The 11,145-nt window shown below is 33.4% G+C and overlaps 1 long non-coding RNA gene across 3 annotated transcripts in view; it reads left to right on the top strand.

Annotated features, from left to right (window-relative positions):
• The window catches only part of LOC117172095, a 49,521-nt gene that overhangs the window by 814 nt on the left and 37,562 nt on the right, over positions 1-11,145 (top strand). For all 3 annotated transcript variants that reach the window (XR_004466962.1, XR_004466961.1, XR_004466960.1), the window contains exons 2-3: positions 8,187-8,271; positions 8,365-8,487. This is a non-coding gene — a long non-coding RNA (uncharacterized LOC117172095). The remainder of the gene's footprint in view (positions 1-8,186; positions 8,272-8,364; positions 8,488-11,145) is intronic.

Below are 11,145 nucleotides of genomic sequence, written 5' to 3'. Positions count from 1 at the left end.
CCCTGAATTTTTCCCTAAATATTTCACATCTCTAAATGCATCCCTGAGACGCTTGAAAATCCCTAAATCTAGGGATCAAATCCCCAATCTGGCAACACTGGTACTCAGTGATGCCGATGTTGGCTCCCTGTGCTACTGCGCTTGCGTTAGGGCCATGATCTAAGAATACACGGCTTAGCCATCAGCTCCTCCAATTTCGTTCCCATTCGCACTCCACAACTTTTAGCCATCTTGGTTACCATAGCAACCGTTAGCGTCTCGGTCTTCACTCAAAAGATTTGAAATCATGAATTATGGCTACATTGTAAATCAATGTCAATACCTGTGAAAGTTCTCAATATTCAAATGAGGTGCAAGAAGCGGACACTGCTGACGCTATCCGTTTGTGAAAGCGCGTCGTGTTAAGATTAACTTGTGAAAATTGTAGTGGTGTTTCTATTGAAAATGTTATTGAAAACATTATTTCATATAAATATAAGATCTGAACATGTGACTTTGTGTGCCCTGAGAGGGTTCTTTTGTTCTCATTTAGTGCTTATGCATTTACGAAATATAAAAACGGGTATTATCATAATACAGGATGTGATGTCGATATTTTGCATTTATTTATTTCTGCTTTCAGCCCGAAGACAATTTTCTTTTTTATTCTTAGGTGGATGATACTTCATTTGATTCACGTTAAAAGGTACAATTCCTCATCTGCCTTGAGAGGTTATGTTATCCATATTTCTAAGTATTTCTTCTATATTACAAGTTAGATGTTATATATTTGTTTATACTTTAGATTACGCTTCTCAAAAATTTCATTATTTTCAAACTAATTTAATTTATTTATAAACTATATAATTTCTTTATCTTTTACTTACAATCTTTGCTCATTGCATTTACTTCCTTTCAAATATACTTCATTCTCGCGCGCTCATTTATCCAATATGGTTAAAAGTGGTGGAGTTGCTCCTTATTGGGTAACTTTTTTTTAGTTGCGTGTAGCTAGACCGTGTATTCTTAGATCATGGTTAGGGCCACACGCTGGCTGGTCGCACTTGGCGCGAAATTCAAAGTTACTTTACAAGCAATTCTTGTAATTTAAATAAATAATTATTAAAAAATGCACAAGAATGTATATAAATGGTGTAACTTTTAATTTTAGGCTAAAACAATTATAGCACATACTCTATAAACAGCAGTTTATTTTTCTTGAATTCCAAAGACCAACTTATATTTTACAAAACCTTTTCATTTAAGAAAGCCATATTGCGCAAGCGCGATCACCATAAAGCACTTCCGTTTGAGTTCAGGACAATTTTTCACTGAAACGCAGGTGGGAATAGTAAACTTTAAAGAAAAAAACTATTTCGAACAACTGGAAGTTAAAAAACTCCCCATAAAAGGAATGTCTCATATACCAGGAGAAAATCGATTAAAAGAAAAAAGGTGAGTGCGCACAAGAAGCGCTGTTTTGGAAAGTGTGAAAGTGACAGTCGGTGAAAGTCCTACTTGGAATGTACTTATTATATGTCCAAAACTCAGTTTAATGTTTTGAAAGGGTGAAATTCCCGATGATTCACTTAAAATGCATATTCAAAATTGCGGGAAATGCAGTAAATTTGATATTTAAGTGAGGTTATGTGCTCGTAGAGCCGAATATTTTTCAAGCATAAAGGATGTAAAAAACGACACTTATATTTGCTCATTGAATTTTGCGGGAAAATTCCTTCCCGGTCAAGCAATCAACCTGATTATAAAAGTGCTTTATTTTTAACTGCGAACCGATTATTTGTCAACATTTTCAAACATCATTAATTTTTTTTTTTAATTTCCTTATATTCTTTTAAGTTTTCCCAGTAATTAAAAAGAAATTCTTATTTTCTTGAGAATTTTCGAAATTATTTTAAAGCTCCTAAAGCTTATTTTTGAAATCTTTAAAAATCTACATTTATAAAGACCTTTTAAAGCTTAAAATTCATTTTGAATCTCTTCAATTCTAATACATATATTTTTTAATTTACTTGATTCTTTATATGTTCTTATTTTGTAATATTACTAAATTGATACATTTTACTTCGAAATCTTCTATATTTAAATGAGATAAAAATCAAACTTAAAATCTTTTTTTGACGTCACATAATCGAGTTGATGTGAAGAATTCCTGAAAATAAAATCAAGAATCTAACGACCAAACTTGGACAATCGTCATAAAATTTTCCCACCTAAAAAAGAAGAAAAAAATCATTCGTCTTTAATTCGGACAAAAATAAAAGGAAGAAAGAAAAATTAGAAGGATTATTATTTTATTATTACTATTTATTATTAATATTTTTTATTTTATTGTATTATATATTTTCTTGCCTTGATAAGGGTGCTGTATGAGTGCTGTAACGTTGGTGATTTTTTTCAGATTACAATGGAAACATTTTTTGGTGGTTGTACAAATGTGGTGGTTAGATTCTTGATTTTATTTTCAAGAATTATTCACATTAAATTTTCTTACATTTTTTATTTAGTGATAAAACTTTTAAAAATTGCCTTAAAATCTATTCAATACTTTTTTGCAATTTTTAAAATGTTTTAAAATAATCTCCTAAAAATAAGTGTCCGAAATGAAAAATTATCAAAATTTTTCCTAGGAACCTGAAAAAATGTCTTTCATTTCCTTAAAACTTTACAAAATTCTTAAAAAATGATTTCAAGTTTGAATTATTTTTTAGTCGTGTCAAAACTTCTGAACATTCTTAAACCTAATCAAATTTTTTCTAAAATTATAGTATATGGAAAAATTGCACAATTTTGCTTTCAATTTTCACATTTTTTCTAAATGTTAAGTTCATTTGTTAATTTTTCAAATTATGAAATTATTCAATGTACAGTGAGTTATTCTAAAATCCTTTAGCTTAGAAAGTTTATATTTTAGCTCTTTATTTTAAAGCGTAATTTTTCAATATTAAAATTTTAAAATTAGTTTTGAAAGGCTTGAAAGAATTCAAAAGAGCATTTGAATTTAAGAATTTTTGATAGAAAAAACTTCTTAAGTGGATCAACTGTAAATATAAATAATGTAATGATGTTTTTAATTAAACTGTAGTTCGCGTATTAATAATTTAAAAATAATTCATTTTACAAAATGATTCGAAACTTATGTTCAAAATTAAAGAATGTACAGGTTTTAATGTTCAAAATATTCCAAGTCAAAACAATAAGAGATTGAATTGTTCGAAAAAGAAGAACTCGAATAGTTTAAATCTCACAAATTAAAAATTTTAATTCAGCTTTGCCTTTTATTGAATGTTAATGTGTGAATAACAATTTAAAAATTATTAATATTTAGTGACTTCAAACTATTATTTGCTTTACATTTATTAATATTTTGATTTGAAATTGCTTGAAATTTCTTTAATATAGAATATTGAAAATAAGAGCATGGATTTGTATTTTGTAACTTGAAATCTTTAAACTGTGAAAATTATATATCACAAGCTTTAATTTTAAAAGCTTGAAATTCAAGAGTATCAAACTTTTTTATGTTTAATGGTTTTTCTCCTGGTAAATCAGGCATTTTTGTGACAAGATATATTTTTTTTCATTAATATTTACTATTCCCACATACATTTCAGGAAAAAATTGCTCGCGACGCAAAGACCTGCTAGATATTTTGCGCGCTTGCGTATGTGTCATTCAGAGAGAAAAAAATAAAATAACAAGTGTTAAATAATAATAGTATTGGACAAAAGTCATAAATCAAATTTTGATCAAAGGTTAATGCAGAATCCCCCCCCCCACCCCCTAAATAGAATAAATTAATAAATAAAAATAAAATGAATATAAAAAAATGTATAAAAAATAAAATATAATCAATATAGGAGTTGAAATACATTTTTTTAAATTTGTATTTATCCCCTTATTTGAGTTATCAGATTTACATTACATTGTTAAAAATATTTATTATTATGTTTACCTCTGTGATTATTTATACAATTCACCCATTAGGAATCCCAGGAATGGTTCAGCCTCATCAAATGATTAAAATTAATGTGTAAAAGTACAAATTTAACTTTTTATTCTACTAATCCACACACCTAAATTTACTAAAGTAAGGTTTATAAGCCTTATTGCATGTGAGGATTGGGTAAAGAAATATCGCTCCTCGATTTAAACCTCTATTATAAAAAAACATTAATTTTGTACAAAAAAATGTTAATTAACGATTGAGGATTCAGTACGTAAATAGCTCTAACTTATTGAACATGTGTAAATACTTTTCATCATCGAAAAAATATTAAATTCTTTTTTTCTGATTAAACGAAACATAGATTCGAGTGTATTTAACCCCGCTGCGAATTGAAGCCTAAGAAATAGGTCGATTTGCGGATCGTCATCCGGTTAGCATATTTGGCTCACCATTTTGCCATTCAAAATTGCACTTGGTGGCCTCACGAAGAACACTAGAATTTTACATTATGGGAAAATCTTCGGATGGCTTAAATCCGCCTGGACCAGGTAGTGGGCGTACTCATAGTTCAAATTTTCCCGCTTGGAAAAGAGAGGTGTTTCCAGGTAATTACGTCTTTCTTAGTCAGCAATAAGGGATTTCTTCTTTGAAAGATTTTAATAAAGAAAAGGGAATATCAAATGTTTATTTAAAATATTGAGAGATATAGCACTGATAAAAATGAAAACATGTTTTTCAAAGGAAAGATTTGTCAAGAATAAGTCTGATAGTGTAATGAAACAGCAGAATCTTATTTTATTCATTTCCATTCGAGTTTTCTACATTTTTAATTAAATCGTCAATCGTAAATATTTATATAATTAAATAATATTTCTTAAAAAAATCTTAGTGAATGAATCTGTTTAGTGAAGTAGAAATCGTAAAAGCACATCAAGCTAATCTTTTTTTAATTTCTAATATATCTTTATGACAAGAGTTTATAAAAAATGTGTATATATTTTATATGTAAACAACTTTTGTCTCTTTTACTATATCATTGATGATTTTCTTTATCAAAAAACGTTGTGAGGTTAAATTTCTAGTATTCAAGTACTACGAATAGCCACACTTACAATTTTCAAATAAAAAAAAGGACTCAAAAGTTTTGAAAATGCTTCCACTTTTTTAATTTGTATGCAAAACAGCTGATTGATGAAACTTGATCTTTCTATTTGGTCCCTTAAATTGCATGCCAAAGCACAATCCAATTGCGATTACTAAATGTGTAAAAGTTGTCCGGTATGAAAATAATACCTTCTTATTAAGATGAGAATGTAAAAAGTTAAATATTTGAATATTTAACTAATTTTGCCTTTTGTATTTTCTACAGCACGAATATTAGTTTTAGTCTTATTCATTTAGTAGTCTAAATAGATTTCCCAAATAGCAATTTGAATTACCCGCCGAAAGTCTTACAGTCCCGAAAGTTTTATCGTCTGCTGCTCTCCAAACTGAATGAATTTGTTATTCTAATTACATATTATACGTGTTTTACGTACAAAAAAACTACGGAATTCGTAAACAAAGGGACTATTTGAATACAAATCTAAAAGGATGGTCTCTAAAAACCTTTTTTATGTAAAAAATTAAAGAATTACTGCTTTTTACCGCGATTACCTGTAAATACCGGTAATTACTGACATAGTAAAGTATTACCCTTTCCAGGCCGAGCAGCGCCCATCAGTACTTTTTATTGGTGTATTTTATTCAAAATGAAGGTACATGAGCCGTGGTTGTATGAATCAGGGTACGTTTTCACGGAAACCTGTTTTGGATGAATCATTGAATTAATATTTTTGATAGTATTCATTTCTTGCTACTTCGTTGGTTTATGGAAAATTTGATTGGTTGAGAATCGAGATACGAACTCGATTTGTTAAATTAATTAAAAACAGGCCTTCGTGAAAAGGTACCCTCAGAAAGACCCAGTACGAGAAACGCTTTGGAAAATAGTGGTGGCATTGCCATGTATCATTTTGAGGCCTTACGGTCCAAATCAGCGCCATCAAGCGCTTCCCCCGGCATTAAAGGTAAATGAACCGACAGATCCCTGACAGCAATTGTTTCCAAATATGGCAGCGCCCACATGTTTATATTTTCATTGACAGTTTGTCGTAACAAAAACAGTAAACATACAACTTATACCACTCTGAAAGTGTTGTACACTAAACTTGAAACCACACTTGTTGGAAACTTTCGCTTTCATACAGCGATTTTTAATTTTAACATTCTTTTCTTTATTCACAAACTATTAATTGTTCAATCATTATTTCTTTACATTTGACTCGCGTTCACATCGGCAGCCATATTTTTTTAAAGTGCGATTAGCACGACACGCTCGGGAAGTTTTGAACTACACGTACTTGTGATTTTGCACATGTGTGTGCGCGTATTTCTCGCAACAAAAAAGTGTTCATTTTTAGTTCCACTAGTTTGGTCTCCTTATGTCTATTCTTCATGCAACAAACCATGGTCCCGCCAATTCGATGCTCAAATACGTTTGGCTTGGGGTGAACCGACGCCCACCACCATACTCACTGCATTAGCGCGAATGGAAGGGGAAGCCAACTGCTGTACTCGATCCAAGATGTCAGAAAGGTCGGGTGCCCTAGGGTGCGGAATCTGAATGGTTGACTTTGTTTACTTGCGCCTGGTAGGACCATGCTTTGTTGGGTCATGGGGTGAACTAGAGTTCCTCTGAGGAGACTTGTGTCACGTTACCCCCTCCACCAGCCGACCTGAAACCGGAATCTGAAATACGTGGCGACACGGGAAACATTTGAAGTATTTTTAAAAAGAGTTTGTATGTCACAATATATTTTCGTGTTGTATTTGTTGGGATTATGAGATTTTTTAATGAAAAAAAAACAATGGTTTCATGTTACATCCTTTACTGCCGTTATAGTTGTGGCCAAGATATTTTACTTATGATACATCTTAAATGATCCCGAGTTTAGGCAATTATCGATAGATAATATTAATCGAGATAATTAGATACCTCACTTGAAATCTGCCGTTTGTAAGGTAACATATGAATTTTCAAAAAAAAATGTAATAAAATTTGGAAATGTACCTTCTTTTTAATTGCATGTACATTTTGACTGTATCTTTAGGATTGAATTAATTTTATTTTTATTTAAAATGTTTTAATCAAAGGTGTTTAAAACAGGCGTTTTAATTTTTTTTTCACTGGAAATCAAAAATTTGTAGTATAGGTTTGAATTTAGCTTTTAAAACTTTAAAAGTTAACTTAGCTTGAAAATTAATCTTATTAAAAAAATTACTTTTTACTTTGCAATCATTTTTAATAATCGAATCTAAATTAATATTTTTATTCTACTTACTGTCTATTAGATGTTGCAGCATTTTTCCAACAGCCTTAAATAATAGAATGGGGCTCTAAAAAAAAATTTTTCACTTTTCAAATATTCTTAATTTTTACAGCTACATTACTTTTTTTATTATACAGAGTGGACCCGCTGGGTATTACCAAAAATTATTCAACCTGTCTTACCCGCTAATGCTATTCTTATGAGCGTGTATACCGAGTTGCATACTTTTTAGTAAGCCTCAGTGTATCCACCCTGTATTTATTTAGTATGAAATCAGTGTCTCAATATTAAATTGGACAAATATTACATTTGTAATGTAAACAGAGGTAAATCTAATTTTTCTCAAGTTCATTCATTCCTGACTATTCACTATCTTACACTATAAATTTACGTATGAGTGGTCGACTACCGTTCATCTCAAGGCAGAGTAAATATTCAATCGCATTTTACTTCATTATACTTTACTAAATAATAATTAAATCTAATGTTTACTATAATTTTTTAAAATGAAAGTTGGTGTCTTTTCTTTAAGGACTTGATGTTTAATTAAAATTTACGATTATTCTATAGCTTGTGGGGAAACTAAGAATTATCCTGTAAAATTACATTAACTTTGCTTTTAAAGCATCTCCTCTTATATACAATTTCTCGGTTTGCCCGTTACACAAAAAGCAACATATTTTATAGCAGTAAAAGTGATTGATAAGCCCCCCTACGCCTCTTTTTTTATTTCAGCTTCGAAAGGGCATTAAGGCAAGTTAGGTGACCGTTGTCTTCTGATGGTCTCATACTTATCAATGATTGATTCTTGTCAACCTGCCTGCAAAAGATTGAGACTTTCGCATTTTGATCGTTTGTGTCTGTTTCAGGGCCATCTAGAAAGGCTAGCAGAGGTGTATTTCCTGGGAAACCCTCGCGACATTCAAAATAATTCATGCCTAGCAAATTTTGAACGTAAGTACTCAGTCGGGAATTATTTCGACTCTATTCAATACAGTACCAAAATGACGTAATATCTGAGAAGCATACAATAAAATCTTCATGCAGCTTAGACTACAACTGGACTGTGATAAAGAACTGCTTTCTCGGTTTAATTCGCTTGAAATCATGTATATAAGGCTGCCTCTAACACAACCTTACCGCCAGACACATCGGTCACCTACTCAAAAGGTACGTTCCTCAATAGAAATTTTTCTGCTTCTAGATTCGAACTAAAAGTCGTATTTTGACTATTCTTAGTGTGATCATTGTTTTTCATATTACGGTTTACTGGCGATGTTGCATGAAATAAGATCTGTGTGACGTCATTCTTTACCGGTAAATTCAAACTGATTAAATCATACCAATTAAAAAAAAATGGTAATATAAACGTGCATTTCACTTCCTAAATGCTTCTAAACGGCTTTCATGTATTTTTCTAAAATAATGATTAATAATAATTACGGAGAAAATAATTGAAATGGTTTCTCGTGATTCTAGTCATTCCATTTATGCATTCCCTAGAATCACATCCAGGGTCAAAACACTTCATATTTAATAATCTACCTTCTCTAGGGAGTTCGCGGATATTTCCATATTCGTTCTTCTTTTTTTATATTGATCCCGCTTCATTTACATTTTATTTTCGATTTCTGGGCTCTAAGCATTCATAGGTTTACTTTAGACAATCAGCGGCCGCGGAACCTGATTCGTCAAAATTTTAAAAAGTTGTATATCTTAGTGACGTCACATCTGTTTGAATGTGACCCTGTTATCCCTCGCTAAACAGGCCTGGTGTAAGTTGATTTCTCTGTGATCTATCTCTAGGCATGGAATTCTCAAACTTTCTAAAATATCATAATTTTACAATAATATAACTTTACTGATAAATTGAAAATATAAAAGTTCGGGTGCAGTTCCCAATAGCTGAATCATCCTATTTTATTTAAACTCCGCAAACTTATGTACTTTGATGTGCTGATTACGAAGTTGATAGTGAAAATTGGCGACTAGGCCATCTTCATGGTGAAACCATGAAAGAACCCTAAAAGTCATAGTTGCGTTTATCTAAGCCAATGTGCAAAATTTAGCAAAATGTTCTTTACAAAGGTGATGGTTTCCCAGAAAATAAATGATATATCGATTTTCATGTAAAAAAACCATATAAATCACGGGTTTTTTAGTTCATCTCAGTCAATACGCAAAATTCTGCAACATTTTTTAGAAAACAGTTGTAGATCTCATTTAAATACAAATTTTTTTTTAAACCATTTTTTCTACGAGTGATAGTTTCCGAGACATTTAGTGATACATTTCACGACCAACTATTTTAGTTCGTAAAACGCCTACACCTTTTCCAGGTCCCATGGAGGCGCACAGTGGTCAAAAGTCTCAAAAAGAAGCTGGCCATAATGATAAATTATTGTTATTTCGCGGTAAATTTCCCTCCTCGGTGGTTTTTGGGGTCGCTGATCATGAACATTTGATTAGTTTTTGAAAACAATATGGCGGCTGATATTCATGCAATTCAATTTTACTCGAATGAAAATTTAATCTTGATATTATTATGGCCTTAGGAAAAAATAAAAGGGCGAGTACAAAATGGCTGATAAAGGTTATGGATCCCGTAAAAAAACCAACAAAATGACCATAAATGTTAAATGTAACTGTTTGATGAGAAATTTCTTTGCTCGAGTGTTTTAGGAGTAATATAATAAGTATAGATAGTAGTATAATAAGAAGGATATGAATTTTGTGTAATTTCTAATAAAGTATATAGTGTATTCAAAATGGTGGATACAAAATGGCGTATGAATTTTGTGTTTTTGATACAAGCTGGGGGTGTGGTTGTCCCGACTTGATCTAAAGTTGTAGCGAATGCTGGAAAGGAGATTGTGGATGGCCAGGCGAATGGGCCTGTCCTTGAGCGGGCGAGAGCTCGGCCGGAGGTCGTGTGGAGCCGTCTGGACCTCTTCTGAAGCAGGGCTTCTCACCACGACGGAGACGACGAGGACGAAGGCTGGTTTTCCCTCGTACGCGAAGGCTCTTGTTGTTAGCCTGCAGGAAGGTGACCAGCTGGGCCATTGACCGAGTCTAGGTCCTGTGGCTGGTTGGAGGCGGCAGCGAGAGACGAGGGGCCCCTCGTATCTTCAGCAGGTATTGCCAGGGTAAGGAGGAGCAAGGCAATGGAAATCTAAAGTAGGTGAAGAGAGGGCGGGGCTGCAGTAGGCGTACCGACCTAGAAGTAGAAAGGAGGCGAGGCGGGGCTGCTAGGAGCGTACCGACCTCTGGAAGGAAGAAAGAGTGCGGGCAGGGCTACAAGGAGCTTACCGACCCTAGAGAAAGAGAGAGAGAGACATAAAGATTTCGGGCGGGGCTGCGAGAAAGCTTATCGACCCTAGAGAAAGTAAAGAGTTCGGGCGGGGCTGCAATGAGCGTACCGACCCTAGAGAAAAGAGAGAGAGACAGAGTGAGTGGAGAGAGGAACGGAGAGAGAAGGAGAGAGGAGTGCGAGAGTAGGATTATTCTAGAGAGAGAAAGGAAAACAACCTGGAATTCTGTTTGGACTCTAAAGCACTTTATTCTCAAAAAGTGGCTTACAAAGTCAGCCGAAAGCGACCAGGGGACTGAGGTTACCCAACTGGAAGCCCGAATAGAAGTGCGTGCCTCTGCTTGCACGCACCCGCTTTTATGTCCGATGGCCGAGAGGCGAGCCGGCCGGCGATTGGCGCGGTCCTTCCGGGCGCATCGGCTGCCCGGTCCATCCCTTCCACTCGCCATGGTGAGCGCGCACCCGAACTGTCCACCGACAATATGGCGCGTCGGGCGAAGTCGCGCGAGCTTCGTGTG

This window comes from Belonocnema kinseyi, chromosome 4 (assembly GCF_010883055.1).
Source record: "Belonocnema kinseyi isolate 2016_QV_RU_SX_M_011 chromosome 4, B_treatae_v1, whole genome shotgun sequence".
Classification (NCBI taxonomy): domain Eukaryota; kingdom Metazoa; phylum Arthropoda; class Insecta; order Hymenoptera; family Cynipidae; genus Belonocnema; species Belonocnema kinseyi.
Note: the sequence above shows the minus strand (reverse complement) of the source record. Positions and strands in the feature narration are given on the sequence as shown.